Raw genomic sequence first — 5969 nt, forward strand, 5'->3', positions numbered from 1 at the left:
TGAGGGCGAACAACCTTACCACTATTTCCCCGTTACTTGGTACCGTTCCGATCCCTAGTTTGACCTGCAAGTCTCTTCCTAACAAATTAAACCCCGCCGATGGCAGTAGAAGGAGGTCTCGTCTAGTAGTTCTGTTTTCATACCCAATTTCCACGTCCTCCACGACTGGGACTTGCAATGTCTTTCCTCCAATACCAGATACCCCCATAACTGTTCTTCCTGCTCGGGCGCCGGGGGGTATTTGGATTATACTTGATCTTTCGGCTCCCGAGTCCACCATAAATGTGATCTCCGACCCTTGGGGCCCTACTTTCAAGTTTACCAGGGGTTCCTGTCGATAGTCCTTTTGCCCCAAGAGTAGGAACCCCCGACCTCCCTAATCTTCCTCCATCAGGGCGTACGACCGCACTTCCCGCTTGTAACGGGGGCACTCTCGCTTAAAATGTCCCTCTTCATTACAGTAGTAACATCTGAGTATCCTTCTCGTTTCCCTGTCACGGCCTCGAGTTCCTCCACCCTTCCTTTGTTCTGGCCACGGTCCTCTTTTCCTCTGCTCTTGCCACGACTCTCCCCTTTCCTGTTCCTGCCACGGCTCTCCCTTTTCCCTCCTTCCAACTGTCACTTGTTGCACCGTCTGCATCATTATCTTTGTCGCCTTCTTTTGCTTCTCATCGTCCCTTCTCACAAACACCTTTTGCGCCTCCCGAAGTAGTTCACTTAGAGGTTTACTATCCCAATCATCCATTTTCTCTAACTTCTTTCGTATGTCCGGCCAGGCTTTTGATACAAACTCTACCCGTATGAGTTGTTGCCCCACTTCCGTCTCAGGGTCCACCCCAGCGAACTGCTGCAAGTTCTTCCTAATCCTGTCTAGGAAGTCTGTAGGGGTTTCCTCCGGGTTTTGATGATTCCCAAAGGCCTTGGTAAAATTGTGCCCCTTCGGGGCTGCCTGCCTTATTCCTTTTATCCAATATTCCCGCATGTGCCTCATGTTGCGCCGTCCTTCTTCCGTTTGCATATCCCACCCGGGGTCGGAAAGGGGAAATTTCTGCTCCCCTCCTGCTCCTCTCTCTCTCTCCCAGACCAACAGCGCAGCTTGTCGTATCATCTGTCGCTCCTGGCTAGAGAACAATGTTCCCATGATGGAATACATGTCATCCCACGGGTAAGTATTCGGCCCCAGGAACTGATCTAATTGTTCAGCCAGGCCCATGGGGTCCTCCAGTAGGCCCTTCATCTCCCTCTTGTAATTCCGTACTTCAGTACTCGTTAAGGGGACGTTCACATATCCCGTCCCTCCTTCCGCGCCTCCCATGGGCACTTCCCAGAGTGGATTCATCCTTGCAATCGGGACAGAGTTTTGTCTGTGACTCTTCTCAGCTTGAGATCTAGTCTGTACTCCTGAGGCTCCTGGTGGTTCCTCCCCGTTTTCTTCCCCTTCCCCTGAATCGTCGCCACCCGAAGGATTATTTTGTGGTGCAGACGGGGTCACGTAGGGCGGCGGTAAGTGATCTAAAGGTTCCTATTCTTTCTGCCCTTTCGAGTCTTCATTAGTTACCCTCATTTTGCAAGATATTGCGACCGGTAGCCAACAAAGGGCGTAATCACTTTCCTCCCGAGTAACATTAGGTTTTGAATTGACATATAAAATTAGAGCTTGCCGAACCCAGTCTTCGTCAGTGCCGAATTTAGGCCACCACACTGAGTCTCCCTGAATAGGTTTCTGGGACCACGTCTGACAGTATTTCACCATCTTTTTTCTAGATTTTCCTTTTCTCCTACCCTGATCCCAATTATTTAACATGTTTCCTAACGGACTATCGTCAGGTACCCCGGGATATTTTTCATTGTCTACGTTCAAGCCTACCTTTCCCTTATTCGCCTTGGATCCCTTATTTCCCATTGCCGAGGACTGTTTTCCGTATTATCCCGTGATAATCTATCACTATTTAACCAATTCCCGGACCATCAGTCCCGTGATCGTCCAGGTCCCTTTGCAGGCACCCCCGGTCTTTGGATTCCTGTGTCCTACGTCTCTGTGAAACAGATCACAGGCACCCCGTAGGTCCACGTTCCTCCGCAAACACGGTCTCTGCAAAATCTCTCACAGACGAGTCCCGGTCTCTAGATTCCTGAGTCCCACGTCTCTGTAGAAAAATCTACAGGCACTCCGCAGGTCCCCAGTCCTCCGGAAAGACGGTCCCCGCAAGTCTGTTCTTACCTGGGTTCGGTGCACCGAATTTACTCGATCGTTAACCGTCCCCACTGCCTCGGCCACACCCCTCCTTTGTTTTCCTGAGCCTTCCGGATATCACTCGCTCAAGCCGCGCGGGGCGACAAGCAAGGAATCATGGACTGCCGAACTCGGCAGGGTGCACCTTCTCCGATGTCCTTCCTCAGCCCCCCCCGCGGCCGGAGTGTTGATCGGACGAGCCCCCAAGTTTGTTAGAAACGAAAATCGCTTCTCAATCATCGCTCTGGACAAATTTAGGAAAACAAAGTTCTATTAGCAAGTCTGCAGAGTTGGGTACCCTTCTCAGAAAAAGGCGCCCCGAGGCTAACAACGTTTCTCATTATATACAGCACAAGTCCCTCCCCTCTTTGGCGCTAAAGAGTCACGAGGTTCACATTCTAAACCGTCAGTATTTTTTTATTCTGCACCCTTATCACAAAGTCTGCAGCAGATGTCTCCCGAGTTGTTTTTCTACCCTGTAGTCTTATCAGTCAAGGACTTATTCTTCTCTGTCAGAGTTAGTGGTCTTATCAATCAAGGACTTGTTTTTCTACTCTGTCAACGTGAGTGGTCTTATCAATCTGTAGCAAATGTCTTATCCTTTATTATAGAGAAGCCTGTTTTACCCCACCCCTATGGCTCTATTCTCCTTAGACTTTAGGGTCATGCACATCTCAATTGTTTATGAAAATCGCCTTCCACAGTATGTATCCGAGGATTCTCTGCGAATCGTGGGAGGAGATTGCAGAATGTTTGACTATAAGCTTTATTTCGTCAGTGTTTATGTCATTAGTGCTAGAAGACCCGAGTTTAGCAAATATTGTCCCCTTCTTCGCGAAGGGGAGTAGAGACAATGCTGGTAATTATAGATCCTTAGCTTTCTTGCAGCTAACTTTTTGGAACAGATTATGAGAGATAGGATTTATGATCATCGAAAAAGGAAGAAGTTGATTCGGGATAGTGAGTACGATTTTATGAATAGCAGGTTGTGCCTCACAAACCTTATTGAGGTCTTTGAGAAGGTGAGCAAACAGGTGGATGAGAGTAAAGTGGTTGATGTGGTGGATATGGTTTTCAGTAAGGCACTGTCGGCTGTTGCATGAAATACAGAGTCATGGGATTGAGGATGGTTTAGCGGTTTGGATCAGAAATTGGCTCGCTGAAAGAAGACAGAGTGTGGCAGTTCATGGGAAATGATGATCCTGGAGTTCAGTAACTGATGGTGTACTACAGGGTTCATTTTTGTGTCCGCTGTTGTTTGTCATTTTTATAAATGACCTGGATTAGGGCATGGAATGATGGATTCGTAAGTTTGCAGATGACATTAAGATCGACGATGCTGTCAATAGTGCCAATATCTGCTGACGGTTACAGAGGGGCATGGATAATCTGCAGAGCTGACCTCAGAAGTGGCAAATGGATTTTAATGTGGAAAAGTGTGAGATAATTTACTTTGGAAGGAGCAACAAGAATAAAGAGTTTTTGGCTAATTGTAATATTCTTGGAAGTGTAGATGTGCAGAGCAATCTCGGTGCCCATGTATATAAAACTCGGATATTTATCACCCACGTTGACAGGTTTGTTTGCAAGGAGCACGGTGTGTTAGTTTTTTCTTGGGAGATTGATTCAGTTTCAGAGCGAAATTATCACTTTGCAGCTCCAGAAATTAACTGGTGTGGCCGCACTCGTAGAGTTGCGTGCATTTCTGGTCGCCACATTATACGATGGATGTGAAAGCATTGGAAAGGGTGCAGAGGGCATTTTCTAGGATGTTGCCTTCTATGGAGAGATGGTCTTACGAGGGAAGGTTGAGGGACTTGAGGCGGTTTTTGATAGCGACAAGAAGTTTGAGGGCTGAATTTAGAGAGACATAGAAGATGATCAGAGGTTGCCATAAGGTGGACAGTGAAGGCATTTTTCTTCAAATGGTAATTTTGGCACAAGAGCACATCGATGTAAATTGAGGGTGATAGATACCGAGGTAGGTTCCTTTATCAGTGAGTAGAAAGGGTGCTGAATGCCTTGTCTTCAACACTCGTAGACTCAACAACTTTCAGGGCAATTAAATGGTCATTGTATAAACTTGCGGATTATGATGGTAAAATACTAGTCAGATTGGTATCACAGGTCGGTGCAGTGTTAGGGCCAAAGTGAACTTTATTGCGGTGTAATATTCGGTCTTTGAAATGTTCTTCAGCTTGAAGTTGCAATCATCTCTGGTCACTATCAGTGAAACCAACACCTGGCGAGAACCGAATTTGCAACTTCGGCACCTTACGCACTTCCAGTCTGTCGTGCAATTACATCAAACTGACGAATTGCACCACTGGAGCTGCCGTGTACTAATGACCAATCGCTACTGGTCCTACCACTGCGCCCCTCAAAACAATTACTCCTTTTTTGCTGAAGATCTGAAATGAAACACAGCGAAGAGAAAGTTATACTGATGATGGATTTTCGATTATGGAGCATCAGGTTCAGGAAAATGACATAGTAAAATGTGGTGAAAATAGGCATTATTGAATTCTGTGTTCGTTTACCATGGCTTCCTGCGTTGATCACAGGCAATGTCATGTCGCTACTGTACTGGGATTTTCCTTCTATCGGTATCAATTCGTCAGAGAATTCGATTCACTGGTACTTCACCAGTCTCCTTTGGAATGTTCATACGGCACAATGACCCACACTGTACACAACGTCAACAATCTTCTGCATTACTACATCCAAGGACACGTCGCATGGTTTTTTTTTATAAATAGTGAAAAATTAATCATGTTATACACGGGCAAATTGTATTTTAGTTTAATCAGTAAAGTCGCAAGAATCCAGAGTCAGTTCCAAAATGTCAGAAATTCACGTTCATTACCTTGGCCAGAATTCTAGCCCAGCAAGAGGGAAATCTGTCCCTCAATCCCCAGCATCCATGTAATCGCTTGCTCCATGTGTCCACTTGGAAACCTATGTGAAGGGATGTTCAGCCTGACAGAGAACTTGTGAGAATCCTCCACTGTCTGACCTAAAGCTGAAACAGGAGCTATCTATTCCAGCTTGGAGGGTAGCGAAGTGGAGGTGAGACAGAAAATATTAATTGGTGTAGATTCACATTGTTCTAATTGTGATTGTTTAAAAACCTGGGCCAGAAAAGACTCAAGCAGAATGGAGCAAAAGTAGGCCATTCTTAACACCGCTCCTGCCCGGCCACGCCATTCTGTACCATCACAGCTCACACAGCACTTTTATGTCTTTTTCCATCGTATCCATATCATCGTGTTGCCAAGTGGCCAACACATATTTATCGATCTCTACCATAAATACACATCGAGGTTATTCATCGCTGAGAGGAAAATGTTGCATTTGGAGCCAGTTGGGTTTCTTCATGAATGTCATAGGTTTTGCAGATGAGCAGCCGAGTCTGGTCTGAACACCTTTCAAACCATAAACTAAAACTCGACTCTGATGAGATTTGCATCCACAACTTTTGAATGGCAGTCTTAAGAAAGGCGTAGAAATTCAACGCGCTTTCCACTGCACCACAGAGTCGCGGCCTCACCCAGTTTTCAGCAGAAAAGTTTGACTTAGAACGATTTCGTTCGGGACATCCATCTCACATCTGTCTGACCTCGTCACACTTTCCAGAATCTGGTCCTTATCCACGTGTGCTCTGGATCTTCAAGTGTTCGGCTACATACTGCTGAAAAATCCTCATAACACTGAGCATTACCACACGTTCAGATAA

Source organism: Chiloscyllium plagiosum, unplaced genomic scaffold (assembly GCF_037043375.1).
Source record: "Chiloscyllium plagiosum isolate Xiang-an unplaced genomic scaffold, Cpla_swu_hap1 HiC_scaffold_14, whole genome shotgun sequence".
In the NCBI taxonomy this organism is placed as follows: Eukaryota; Metazoa; Chordata; class Chondrichthyes; order Orectolobiformes; family Hemiscylliidae; genus Chiloscyllium; species Chiloscyllium plagiosum.